Source organism: Pteropus alecto, unplaced genomic scaffold, assembly GCF_000325575.1.
Source record: "Pteropus alecto unplaced genomic scaffold, ASM32557v1 scaffold177, whole genome shotgun sequence".
Lineage (NCBI taxonomy): Eukaryota > Metazoa > Chordata > Mammalia > Chiroptera > Pteropodidae > Pteropus > Pteropus alecto.
This window is the reverse complement of record NW_006442207.1, coordinates 7,607,358-7,621,870: the sequence shown is the minus strand read 5'-3', so window position 1 is coordinate 7,621,870 and position 14,513 is coordinate 7,607,358.

Below are 14,513 nucleotides of genomic sequence, written 5' to 3'. Positions count from 1 at the left end.
AAGTGACAGAAGTCTCTGCCACTGTCTCTTGTTCTGTGTCTGGTTGGCCTCTCTATTCCTTATCCAAAAATTGGCTTAGGCAATTTAGTGACAATCAATACAACTAGTCATATGCATATTTGTTTCTCAGATGAACTTTCTGCTATTGCTCTTCTAACTTTCAGATGGACCTGAGTAGAGAAACATTTCTTGTGGCATTATTAACCCAAAAGTCTGGAGCCCTCACATAGGGCACCTCTCTTGCTCATTAACTGCTCATCCCGAGCCAGTTCTATCTCAGCATCCCATAGGATACCTGTCCTTACCAGCCAAGCCTTTCAATACAGTGTCAGGTCTGAATCCAGATTTTGAATTGACCGAAGCCTCCTCTTTGCTCTCCTTGGTGCACTTATATTTCATTCTTGGGCACCTTCCCCTGTCAGTTTCTCTGTGTTATAAGCTGGCGGGGCAGGGGGTGACTAAGGACAGACCGCTGCCATAGTCTCTCCTGTCTTGGGAGCATCTTCTGGAGCTGGGAAAACCATAGCAGGCACAGGATTTCTTTCCCTGGCATGGCCCTTTGGAGTTTCCAGACTTCTCATATGCACTAGATACAAGCTGAAAAGTGTTCTGCTATTTAAAAACAAAATAAAGAACCATAAAAAGTCTGTCAATGGCCTTTGTGTGTATTTAAAATGCTAAAAGCTTTTAGTAAAGGCAACTCTGATAAAGACAGCTGCTCTTTTTAAAGGACCAAATCAGAGGTTAGCAGCCAGGGCACAGGTTGTTAGTGATAGGGGTATGTGCCCCTTATACCAGCGATGACAGAAGAGACAGATCATTTAATCAAAGTGCAGGCAGAGTCAGCTGTTTCTGTCCCACCACAGACTGTTCCATCACCCCACTTCCGGCCCCAGTCCCGTCGCACCCTGTCCTCCTCCAGGCTTCATCCACAGAGAGGGTGTTCTGGAAGGCCCTGTTGGTAATTCTTATTGGAATCAATAGTTTAACGTAAAGCCATAGGCAATCTACTAACGTATCTCCATAAAACTAGGCAAATAAGAGAAGCAGGCAAGGCAGCAGGAGGTGATGGGAAGAGCACAGGCTTTGGCATCAGGGTACCAAGGTTCAAATCCTAACCAAGGAGTGCCTGCCGAGACCTTGGACAATTAATTACTCAATCTCTGGAAGCTGCAGTTTTCTCATCTCTAAAATGAGGAATATGAATTGTTTAGAGGGTTTAAAAAGATAAAATAATTGTACAATAGTATTGTACCTCACAGAATGCCTGGTACAGGAAGTAGTAGTCATTATTAAAAATAATTAAATTTCACCCACAGGAAGCCCAGAATCCAGATAATCCCAGTGGCATACGTACTGATAACAGAAGCACAGCTGTGATTTTAATTCCTGTTTTCTTGCCTTCCTCTGGGCCTTTTCTACACTAAGGGCAGAATCACCTGCTTCTAGCTTTGCACTGGAAACTCATCTTTCTCATTTCACAAACATCTTGATTTGTGATGCTTTGGATTATTCCTCAAGATTTTCACTGTTGAATTGCACATCTTATTTTCTTCCAATCCTTTGGCCCATAATGCTTTTTGGTAAAATTATAGTTACTTTATAATTACCATATTATACTTTTGTACTGCATTGTACTGTATTCTACCATTATAAAGTGTTAATTGATATGACATTCAGCCGTTAACAATTTTACTCAGCATAAAACTCATCAAGTCATGACTACACATGGTCTGTATCTGGCCTGTAGGAGCCTATCTCTCTCCATTACTTATTTTTCTAAAACTCTTAAAAGGGCATTTTAATGACCTAGGTGTTCTTAAACCCCATTCTATCAGCAACACCCATAATATCTTCTGGAGCCTTCTTTCCAAGACAGCTGTGTGTCTGTCTCTGTCTGTCTGTCTCTCTCTCTCCGACCAACAACCTGGAGTCCTTAGTAACCCTCCAGACAAGGAGCCAGAGACGACATGGGGATTGCAAATCTATAGAGCTTTGTTAGCACCTTTGTTAGCCTCGGGACTGGCCCTTTGCCTAAAGAGTGACTTTCTATTCTGTTATTTCTCTCTTGTGGCTTTGCTATCTGAGTCTGATGTGTTGAGTTCTAATTCCATCTCCAAGTCACCAGAAGGCCCAGTGTCAGCTCTTCCATCATTTCTGAAACTTAAATTTTCTCATCTTTAAAATGAGGGAATTGGACTGGATGATGTACAAGTTCCATACAACTGTGTCTGGAATCAGCTCAATGACCCCTTAATCAGTTACAGGCTAAAACATCACTAGCTTGATGTAAATTTTAAAATGCTTGTTCCTCGACTGCTGGAAAATTGTCATAAATGTGTACAGATCAGTGTTGATTACAAATATGAATGGCACTCCCTAGAGTTTTGGGGGGCACGATTTATACAACCAGCTGTGGTGGCTGGTACTAAACTTTATTCGTTGGCTAACGCGTAGGCAGGGATTAGCAGGGTCACAGTGTCACCAGTCAGGGAAGGGAAGACAAGAATGTCAGGAATATGGACAATAGTGCTGATGGGAGATGTGACAAAGGAGTACAATCAAGAGACAAAAACTATATCAGTTAACTGGTATAGTTTTAATGAGTGATATGGTTGAAGGCAAATACATTTTTTTTTTTTTAAAAAAAAAGGCAAAAAAGAGATAAATATCACAGAAGTGGAAATTGTATGAAGAGCTACTCTTCCTAGGGATGATGAATAAAAGGAGAAGGATTGGAATAATTAATACTTCGAAGCTGGAAGAGGGGTCGCCCCATGTAGCTGACGTGCAAACCTCGAAGGGAACCACAGACTGGAAGGTTCTGTTGCCCCTAACGAGAACACCACAAGGCTGTTTCTGAGAGTGTGGGGAAAACTGCAAACTGGATTCAGCTGCTGCTACAGAAAGAAAGCAAGACACCGCAGAAAAAGAGAAAGTCCCTTCTTCCTCCTCCAGCCTTACAGTGTCCAGCTCGATTAACCACAATGCAGCCGGCAAAGCAGAAATATAACTTACAGAATCCCATCATAAGCATCCCAAAGAGGAGCGCAGGGGGCTGTTTGGAACTGGGCGGATAAGAAAAAGCACACCAAGTGTGTCCTAAAGCAGAGATGACGAATAGATTTCATCTGTGTGCCAGTTCTAATCATGGTGGGATATTGTGTTGAGAAGGATTCTGAGGTTACACCTGTGTAGCAGAAGAGAGCCCTACGATCGTTGAAAATATCTGCTGTGGGCAGGAGGAGGGCCTGGTGACATAGAGTTGCCATCTCTGACCTTGAGCCACCTAACTGTCCTATGAACCCTTTGGGCTTCAGGCTCTGAAAGTAGAGACCCGAACTCCTTCTCAGTAATAATAAATGCTCAGTCTCACTCCACGTGGCAGAGGAGGTGTAGTGGGAAGTAGAGTAACTCAGGGATCCTGACACAATTACAGGTTCCTTGGCTATGCTTCAGCATCTCTAGGGACAGAGAGCTCATCATCTTTATCTTCAGGGAGTTCTGGTCCCTGGAAATCTCTTCTTTATAAAGAACTTAGATCAACCTCAATCTAATGCCTATCTACCAGCCCCATTTCTTCCTCTCTTAGAAAGACAGAAATAAGTCACATTCTCTCTCGACATATTGTCCTTTCAGATGTTTGAATCTAGCCATTATATTTCACCAGATCTTTCTTCTCCAAGTGAAGTAGCCTTAATGCCCCCAACTATTCCTTACATGGATGGTATAGAGACATCTCTGTCCTGTCCTCTGAGTGCATTTTGACCCATTTCGTTCCCTCATGCAAGGGTAGACTGAAATCAATACTCTGGATGTGGTTAGAATACAGGAATAAAGTAGAGAATGCAGTAGATTCTTTTCAAGATCCCATTAACATTTTTGATAACCACATCACACTCAACACTCCTATGAGAATTTACTATCTTTCACTTGAAATGATCCTCAGCCATTTCGCGTCCAAGATAAACAATTTCCAGATGCTTCGGACTTTCTCAGGGAAATAAATGTTGCAGCCAATACAAACTACTGGGAGGTTGCTTTGGAGAAGAAGACAAACAGCTTTGCGAATGCTTAAATAAGTTAGAAAATTAAGCTCTTACCTGCTGATGGTGGCTGTCATAAATGTATGCTCCAATGAAAAGAAGCGTAAATCAATTTGGGTGTTCTCACTGAGCTGTAAACTTTGTTATTGTTCCTCCCATACAATATAGATGCCATAAACCGTCTCTAAGTGTGCAGAAGACTTTTACTTCCACAGGAGTTTTTGAGTCAGACGAGATTTTATAAATGGTTTTGTTCTACCTTTCAACTACATTGTAATTTAAATTTATTTTTAATCATAGCTTTAAAAATCATCTCAAAGTTTAGAGTAACGGTATATTTTTTAAATATATGCAAAAATATCTTAGTCGGGGTCTTTAAATGATCCACTTGCATTATTTCTTTTAGGTTCATTGGGTCGCACTCTAATTTTAGAGTTTTAGAGTGGCCGGGCACATGAGGTGATTGCCAATTAACCAGGCCCTATTTCCAGGCACATTATCAGCAGAAGTTATGAAATAACAGGGAGTTTCACAAGAATGGAAGTCTTCAAGAAATCACTTGATGAATATTCTGTAGATACAAACTTCTGAAGGTTAAGAGAAAATAGGGAAATAGAATTAAACACAAGGAAGTCAGAGGTGTGATGCAGAGGAGAGTAGGAGGAATTCTGATTTGTATGCAGCACACTAGAGGGTGGACGAGCTGCCAAAATTAAATATCAGCCTTTAAATTCTTATATCCAAGGCAAATCCTCACTTCCGATGACTTCATTTTGAAGGATTAGGGGTGTGGAGCTACAGTGGGAAGGAATCATTTTCTGAGTCCAAAAGATAAAAATGAAGGGTCAGATAGATATTATTCTAAGGAAAAAACAGATGTCGCTAAAGATCGTGTCTTTTAGTTTTGGATTGCTCCTGTAACAAATTACCACAAACTCAATTGCTTAAACAATACAGATTTCGTATCTTGCAGGTCTATAAATCAGATCCCCATGTGAATCTCACCAGTCTACAGGTGTGGCGTTGGCGGAGCTTTATTCCTTTCTGGGGGCTTTATTCCTTTCTGGGGGCTTTATTCCTTTCTGGGGGTTTCCAGCTTCTATAGACTTCCCCCCTTCCTTGGCTCATAGCCCCTGCCTCCATCTTCAAAGCCAGCAACGTTGCATCTCCACCTGACTTCACCTGGGAAGGGTTCTCTACTTTCACAGACTCATGTGATTACATTGGGCCCACCTGGATATTCCGGGATCCTCTCCCCATTTCGTGGTTATTAACTTAATCATATCTGAAAAATCCCTTTTTCCATATAAGGTAATATATTCATCGGTTCTGGAGATTAAGGATGGACATCCTTGGGTGCTATTATTCTGCCTTCCACCCTGTACTAAGCAAAGATGAGACAATGCTCCAGAAAACAAATTGCTCATAGGGGACTTTCTCAGATGAAGGTTATGTCCCTCCATCTCATGTCCCTCTTCATGACAAAGTTCACTATTCAGTGTGTCCCCCACCCCAGCACACACACAGACCACCAAAAAGACAAGAGGGCAGTTATCTGTCAGGAATGGATGAGAACGGATCTAGGACGATGGCAGAGTCCAGATTAAGTATAGAGAGGATGTGCCAGGGACTATTCTAAATACCTTATTCACATGAAATCATCTAGTGCTCATAGCAGCCCTAAACAGTATGAATCTTATTATAAATCTGTTGTCCACATGAGGAAACTAAGGCACAGATAACATGCCTAGAGCTACACAGCTGCCCCAGAGTCTGAACTTGACCCACTAGATAAAATACACAACATCCCATTTGATAACCACTTAAGGGGGTGGGTTGCAAGTAAATTGTGACTAATGATACTTTTTTAAAAAAATCAGTGATCTGCATTTGAGTCAAGATTATTTCTGTGACAACACTCTTGCAGTTACATTCTGTTTTAGATTTCTGGTTACTATATAGATGTTGAAAAAGGAACAAAGATGTAACTAGTGGTTTAATTTCAGTCAGTGGTTCTCACTTTTCATTGCGCATAAGAATCAACTATAATACTTTGGTAAAATGCAGATTACTCAGTGTATCCTGTGCTGCTTGTGTGTCAGTCACTGTGCCTGACTTTGCGAGGAGGTGATATTATGATTTATAACAGAAAATACATATTTGATCTTCATTTCCTTCTGATTCCTGGCACCAATTTCCTAAACCCTTGGAATTTCCTTAGTGATAAGAGCAATAAAGGTATCTTTTTTTACTCATAACAAGCCTCTTCCAACCACACTTGAGTTTATGCTAATGAACTGGTAGCTGGGAGTAAATAGTGCCAAGGTAACCTACCTTATGATTAGAGGGTTAGAACTCTCAGTCCCTCCCCACTGACCTCAAGGAAGGGGAGAATGACTAGAGATTGAATCAGTCATCAATGGCCAATGATTTAATCAGTCATGCCTCTATAATGACGCCTCCAATAAAAACCCAAAGGACAAAGGTCAACAAGCTTCTGAGTTGGTGAACATGTGGGGGTGCTGGGAGAATGGAGCACTCAGAGAAACCATGAAAGCTCGCACCCCTGCTCACATACCTTGCCCTATGCATCTCTTCCATCCGGCTGTTCTTTTTACAGTAAACTGATAATCTAGTAAGTAAAATGCTTTCCTGAGTTCTGTCAGCCTCTCTATCAAATTAACAAATCTGAGGAAAGGTGGTGGGAACTCCAGAAGCATGGATGACAGCCTGAACTTGCCATTGGCACTTGGGGGTTGCAGGGGGAAGTCTTGTGGGATTGATTCCTTAACTTATGGGATCTGATGTTATCTCCAGGTAGATAGTGTCAGAATTTAGTTAAATCATAAAACACCCCGCTGGTGTCACAGAATGCTTGATGCAGGAGAAATGCCCACACACTTGGTTCCCAGAGTGTCAGAAGTGTTCCATGAGTAGAGCATTCAGAGTAAAGGGGTACAGGAGGAATTTTTCCTTAACAGGCACATCTGTAATATGATAGCTGAGTATAGATTGGTTCTGTCTGTGTGTGTATATGGCGGGTTGGGGGCTTCTCATTGTTTTGTGGTGTCTGTGCTGACAAGCCAAGATTAAAACTCCTATTTGGGTTTTAAATTTTTCAAGGAAATGTTCAAATAAAATCGTTTACTTATCGATTAGATTATGTCCATCTAAAAGTAGCTGCATGCCTTTTGAAGTGTTTGTCCTTTTGTTTAGAAACACCCACCTTGCTTGGGGTAAGATGTTCTAAACTTGTTGACACCACATTTTCACAGCAGTGAAAGCAGATTGATTTCTGATTGCGGAGCCTGAACCAACAGCTGGCAGCGTCAAGAGTTCCACCTGACTTTTCACCTTCCTCTGAGCCTCACTTCTGTCTTTTTAGGGCAGGCTCCTTAGAATGAAGGTGCGGCCTTCCCTGTTCTCAGCTGGGCGCCCGCGTTTTAAATCACTCTCGTCAGCCTGACCTGGTTGGAGCTCTGTCTCAGCTCTTCTCAAGCCCTCATCAGTCCCTTCATTCTAGGATCGAAGTCCTGCCCTGCCTGCTGTCCCACGTCCGAACACAGTTGCCTCATGGTTTGTTCAGTTTGTTTTGACTTTCGGGGGGTTTTTGTGTTTGCTTTTAAGGTGGGAGAACTAATCTGATGCTAGTTACTCCTTCATGGCCCTAAGCAGAGGCTGACTCGGGTTAAATTAATCTTTTTTTAAATTCAGAAACATTACTTAATGCTGCTAAATTTCTTCTTGTTTGTGTTTGATAGTCGATAGATTTCTTTCTCAGCTTTGTGTCCTACTAGTTAGTTCCTCACTCGAGACAAGGAATAGTTGTTAAACAGTTACTCAGCCACCCCTGCACCTCCCATCAAGGCAACACTGGGCCTTGAATGACTGAAGGATCTGACTATTAGTTATTCTGTAACACTAGAGATTGATAAAGGTAGGAAGAGTCTTAATGGCCCACTTTATTCCTTTTTGCCTTAAATTCGAGTATTTTTATCTCTCAATTTCAACATCATTTTTGTCTTCACCTCTCTGATCGCCCCCTAATGCCAGCGGTCTCCACATTCTGAAGCCAAAGCTCTTTTCACGATACTGCGCTGACTCCGAATTTTGCAGTTTGAAGAAAGGACGATAGTCCATAAATAAATTAATAAACAAGGTAAAATGTTATAATGTCTCAAAAAGCAGTTTTCTTGTGGAAGGACTGACCTGAGCCACCCAAAGTAATGTAAACGCATCACAGTGTGAATGTAAATATCTGGAGATAATTTGTAGAAAGTGTCTAGCACAGTTCCAGGCCTAAGTCATGTACAAATAAATATTCTTTAAATAATCAAGTCTCAGGAAGCTTTGATAAGCAAAGATCTGTCTCTCAATATGACTTTGTTTTCACTGTGACAAGCTAAGGAGACCCAAGATTATCATTGCAGAAGGACTCACTGCATGATTTCCCTAGGCCACTCCATTAAATTTTAGGATTTCTTTTCTTCTAGAATATTTTTCCTCTTGTAAGAAAAACTTTTAGGGTTGTTACAGTACCAGGAAATTTAAGTACACAATTTGGGGAGTACACCGTGACTCTGAGGACAGACCTCAGCTCATACATTTTGACCCAAGGTTCTTCCTGAGACCAAGAGCCAATAGTTTGACCATCAATGGCGTGGTGTGTTCAGTGATGCAAAATGCATGCCTGCTGGCCATGATTGCAGGGAACTCATTCCCACAGAGTAGGGCCAGGTAATTCCCCGATGCATATTAGCATTTATTGCCATTCCCCATAAGACAGCTAAGAGAGTAATCGGATGTTCTTGTGACAGCACATAAAACAAATGCCCGAAGGATCGGAAAGCAATCTCCTCTCCCGTGGTATATTATTGTGTAATTTCCTGGTTGCTTCCAATATTGGAGTTTTGAGATATTGTTAATTTTAGGTGTAGAGCTGCAGGATTGGATAAGGCAGCTTTCAACTTCAAATAAGGCACATTCAAGACCTCAGCAAAACAGGCAGGACCCTCTCGCCTCGACCACACAAGCTCTGGGTGCTAGTCTTCAAGGGATTTTAGATATAATTTATTCTTGTGGTTTCCAAACCTTTCTTTTAGTAACTGGCCTTTTTAAAATTGACGTTAATTTCCCCTATATATAACATAAACAAATGGCAAGCACTCGGGTTAGAAATCTGAACTCTCATCTTAGCCCCTCCGCCTCCTACATATGTAAAATTAAGAAGTTACTTACCTTCTCTGAGCCCCAAGTTGTGTGTTTTTTTGGTTCTCTTAATCTTAGAATGGGAATTATAATGCTTGCCTTGCCTACCTTGTAATTGCTTTAGGATTGGACGAATTAACATTCAAGAGTATTTAGTAAATAATAAAACATATTAATCTAAAGTAGTAATATCCCATGAAAAGGTAAGCACAAGGTAGAACGTGACAAAATGATAAATGCGTGGCTTAAGTTATAGTTATGAAGAAGGACAAAGATTCTTGGTAGTTTATGCCAAGACCCTTTACTGCCTATTTCTAACTTCCCAAAGGTTAGGATGCCTCACGTTCGAGGTATTGAGAGTAACACTAGATATGGTCATAGATCAAGAAAAGTACATTGGTGAGAGTAACACTAGATATGGTCATAGATCAAGAAATTTTTCTCCTGAAAATTTGGACTGTTCTGCCTGAAAGAGTGGGCTAACAAAAGTTTTAGGATAACTCGGTGCTCGTCAGGGAAGGTATTAGGAGAGATTAGTGACGTCTGCCAGTGGAAGAAGAGACGAGTGCGTATTTTCCTTCCCTATCAGATTAGTTTTATTCCTTTGATTCTTTTCCTCCTTTCCCTTTCTCAAATTTTCAGTCCTGAATCCTTAGCAGTAGGACTCATTCCTTTGCCCAAGACAACTGGAGGCTGCCATTCCTAAAACTGCCAGGTGGTACTGGGGACTTAAAGCTAAGGTTTTCTTGCAGCACAGTGTGTCTGTCCGTCTCTTGAGCTGTTTTTAATTCTGGCTAGTTGGACAGCTCATTGCTGTCCTTTCCTCCCCAGGACACTCTGTCCTTCCTACTGCACCCCCTTTGAAAATCATCTCAGATGATGACATCCCACTATGGCACACATCAATTGGGATGTGACAGATTCAAAGCTATGATAATGTAAATGTATCTTCTCTCTGGCACACTTTGAATATGAATACAGGTGTCATGTCTGGAGGAAAGATAAAACATTCTGAATTAGTTATCAGGAGATTAATGAAATGAGAACCTGGGTGGGGCTTATGAAGAAAAATGGCTGAAATTTCATTTGCTATGTCTCAAGCTGCTATTGTTAAACCAGGCTTGCCTGCTGGCAGATGTGTGTGCACCATTGAGAGGGGACAAGAGTGGGAGAGACTGCCTTTAGAGGCCTTCCACTGACTCGATGAGGGAACCTGTGCCCCGGAGGCAGCATTGCAGGTTTCCGACATCGGATGTCCATTCCCTGCTGCGATACCAAAATCTTTGAAGTATTCGTATGCATTCTGCTGCTTGAGGCAATAATCTTAATCATGTCAAGGAAGAGATGGTAACAAATCAGCTCCATCTGTCTCTAAATCTTGCCCCTATAATCCCAGGGCTTGTGGATCTGCTAACCTTAAATTAAATGTGTAATTAGCAGAAATGGCTGTTTTCCTTTCCAAGGCAAGTTACAATGAATGACTGAAATGAGTATAGAAATCGCTTTCTGCTTTACGATGTATTGATTAATCAGAGTTTTAAAATATTTCGATGGTAGATGTGGAAATTATTGTTTCCGCTATAACTAAAAGAAAAAAGAAAACTGATATCTCTCAAATTATAAAAGTCTAAAACTTTGCACGCTCCTCACAATGCATGGACAAAAACAAGTACATGTTCTAATTCATTATGGAGCACCTAATTATTAATATTAAAATTAATATTTACCTAAATATTAATATTTATCGGTTTTTTGCTTCATTTGTGTTGGTGTGTTCCCAAAAGCTTCTGGGAAATATTAATTTTCACAGAGAATAATTAACATGGGTCAGGCTAATATCTTCTTATGGCAAGTGATGAGAATTCCTCATTTCATTAAGCATATCATACTATAATTTTTTTTTAATTGAAATCATTGTCTCTTTACCAGCCACATTCTAAACCTGGGCAATATGTTTCACTATGTTCGGCAAACAAGTCTTAATCTAAACTAAATGGTAGATGCGGGTAGAAGCAACATGATTCCTGAGAAAGACATAGCTGAATGTGTTCTCCCTTGAATTGGTTAGGTTCTGTACAGAATTTTGTTTAACCGCTGAGCAATGCTGTTCCAGAGAATAAGACCCAAAAGACTGGGTATAACAGTAATTGTACTGGACACACCTTTTAAGCATGATTTCATCTCCTTCTAGCCCCACCTCTGCCTCTAGTCACTGGGTGGTGACTTTGATCAGTTTTGCATAGGCACAACCTGACAGTGCTTCCCCTTGGGACCAGCTATTGCTTCCTACCCTGGGGCGTCTCTGAAACTGGTAGGATATCCCCAGGATCCACTCAGCACTCAGATATGCCTGCTGGAAACGAGGCGGCATTAATGTCTGTGGAGTTGCCCTTGACCTATGGGAGAGAGAATCTATACATAAATATCTTCCCTGTTCATTCCCTAGGCAAATAAGTGTATTTCCTAAGTCTCCCCAGAAGGTTCCCTGGAACGAAGTACTAGTCACCAGTAGTAGCAGCCAACTCAATAGTGCATTCTTATGTTGGTTTTCCCTCCCTCACTATTCACTCTCTTTGCCCTCAACAGTTGTTCCCTGGGATTGCCAAAAATCACCGTAATGCAACTTTTATTTCAACCTCCGTTTAAGGGTTAAAAAAATCTTCCTTAGTGTTTTAAGTATTTACAAAGCATGTGTCCCCTGGTTCATGTCATAAGGATAGCAAAATTCTGACTCATAGCAGCTATTGGAGAGGAAATTGGCGCAATGATGAGTTGACGGTGATGTGTTTAATTCCTAGGTTCCTATTTAAATTGACTGTTTCCTGTCCTCAGACTGTAGCTCACACTCTCACCAATCATTCGTTAAGGTGGAATAACTTTATCCTGAAGAAGGTGGAAGAAGAAAGCATATTTAGCCTATGGGGAATGCATGATTTACTGGTGCTCAAATACAAAGTCAAATGATGGTTTTCAAACACAAAGTATGTCCAGCAATTGGAGCATGATTCATGCAGGGGCAGGTGGCCAAGGTTGTCCAGGCATTAGGAAATGGGCCCAGATTCTCCATGCCATCATGCAGCTACTGTCAGATAATGGATCCTGGGCACTTTAAAATCTAATCTTGATTTTTCTCTTTATCCTTCAGTAGGACCTTCCTTAACTGCCCTGTCAAGAGGGGTATGCCTTCATTTTACAAATCGCTCTAGAAAAATAATATGGCTATGTTAAATAATTCTTAATGGTATGAATAATATTTCGATGTTGGCAATTTTTAAAATCTAAATTCGGCACTTTCGGCCATTAGAACAGTTTTTGATATAAAGCTAGGCAGGTACAATCTTTGATGCGAAGCCAGCATGTGCTCACCTCAGAAGAACTCGTGCCAGTTTTCATGGCCATCACCAGGCTGAGAAGTTGCTGGTATCACACTTGCTCTTTTACTATTCCCTCCAGGGCTCTCAGAGTCCAGTAGGCTACAGCTTCGTGTGGACAGGGAATGTAACAACCAACACAGTGCTTGACAAATAATGGGCACTGAAAACTTGTGCATGAATATGCAGAAAAATTCCTGCCCTCATAATGTCCTCATAATGGTGGGAGATAGTAAAAACAAAAACAAAAACAAAAACAAAATAAGCAAGTAAAATGTATAGCCTAGTAGGCTGATAAATGTGAAGGGGAAAAAATCAAGCAAGAGTGAGATTTTAGTTTAAAATAGGTGGTCAGGGAAGGCTATTTGAGCAAAAAAAGCTGAAGGGAGTGACGGGGAGAGCCATGCTTGCCTGGAGGAAGAGCCTTCTAAGCAGAGGGAACTGAGAACCCAAAGGCCCAAGTCCCTGTTTGTTAGGTCTGAGAAACAGCAAGGCGGCTGGTGTGGTGGGAGTGTAGAGAGCAGAGAGCCTAATTTGACCAAGGTCATAGTTGTTTTTTTTTTTTTTTTTTTTTTTTTTTTGTAAAATGAACGTATCTAATGCTCTTCTGAGTGCTATGACTTCCCATATGTTTTTGTTCATCATTCCGTAAATACATAGACTTACTTTTCTGTGCTCTGGGAAGGGTAACCTGATGCATTACATTTAGTCATTGTTTTTTATCTTTTAATCTAGATGAGTTCCCCCAGCTCTTTTTTGCCTTTCATAGCATTGGCATAACAACAAGAGTTATATAATGTCCATTCAAAAGAAAAAGAGTTACACAATGTCGATTTATTCTACTATTAGATGATACCAGTTTTGATTATTTAAATTCATGTAGGCCAGAATTCTTTATTGTTAAAATTTCTCTCTTTGAAATTATTAGGTAAGTAAGGTACATTGAGATGATATGAACATCTTGATCCCCAATAAAGTTTCACCTAATGGTTTTGGCTGCCTTTGGTGATTCTTGCCTAAATAATTATGATATTTATATTTGCAAAATGGTGATTTCTAATTTCATAATTTCTTCTATTTCGGCTATCATTTTTCAGTAAAGAGAAGCTGTCCCTTGAAAAGGTCAATTTTTTAAATGGCATGTTCTGAAATTTTCCTATAACCTTTGATATATAAACTCTTTAGTAGCCCATAAAATCTCTTTCCTGGTTCAGAAACAACTGAGCTGAACTCTAAAATAAAACGATGGTTTCTGTAGACTCGCAGGGATGTGCAGCTGAGAGTTCCTCGCCCTTTGCACACGCAGCATGCAGGACAGCTTATCGCCTGTGCATACGTAGCTATTTCTGTCAACACTGGCTCTACTTGTGTTCTCACGGTGACAGCTCTGTTAAGGAGATCTCTCAGTAGGTTTGTTGTCATATTTTGGAGGAAAGTAAATAGTTATGGAGTTATGCTATTCAAAGACAACCCAAATAGGGGTATAGAGTCGTGGGAACTAACGTGGACTCTGCTGCAAGCTAGCTCTGTGCCCATTTGTCATACCTGACAAGTGAAGTTCTAATGGTTGGTCATAGGATTCTGTGCCTATATACAGTTCCTTATGAGTTCTGGTTGTTTGTTTGTTTTCGTATTTTAGAAGCCTTTATAAAGTTTGCTTCCCAGATTTTAAACAGTGTCTCTGAAACAATGCTTTTTCCAAAACCATATCTGAGGCATAGGGCCCTATTGCAGGTACGGTATCTGAGACTGCCATCATCACCAGCATATTGAGTGCTGACTTGGTCCGAGAGGGTGTGCAGAATGCTGATCACACACTCTCTCACTGATGACTCAGGCAAGTCGATGTGAGCGTATTACTACTATCCGAATGTGTGTAGATGGGAAA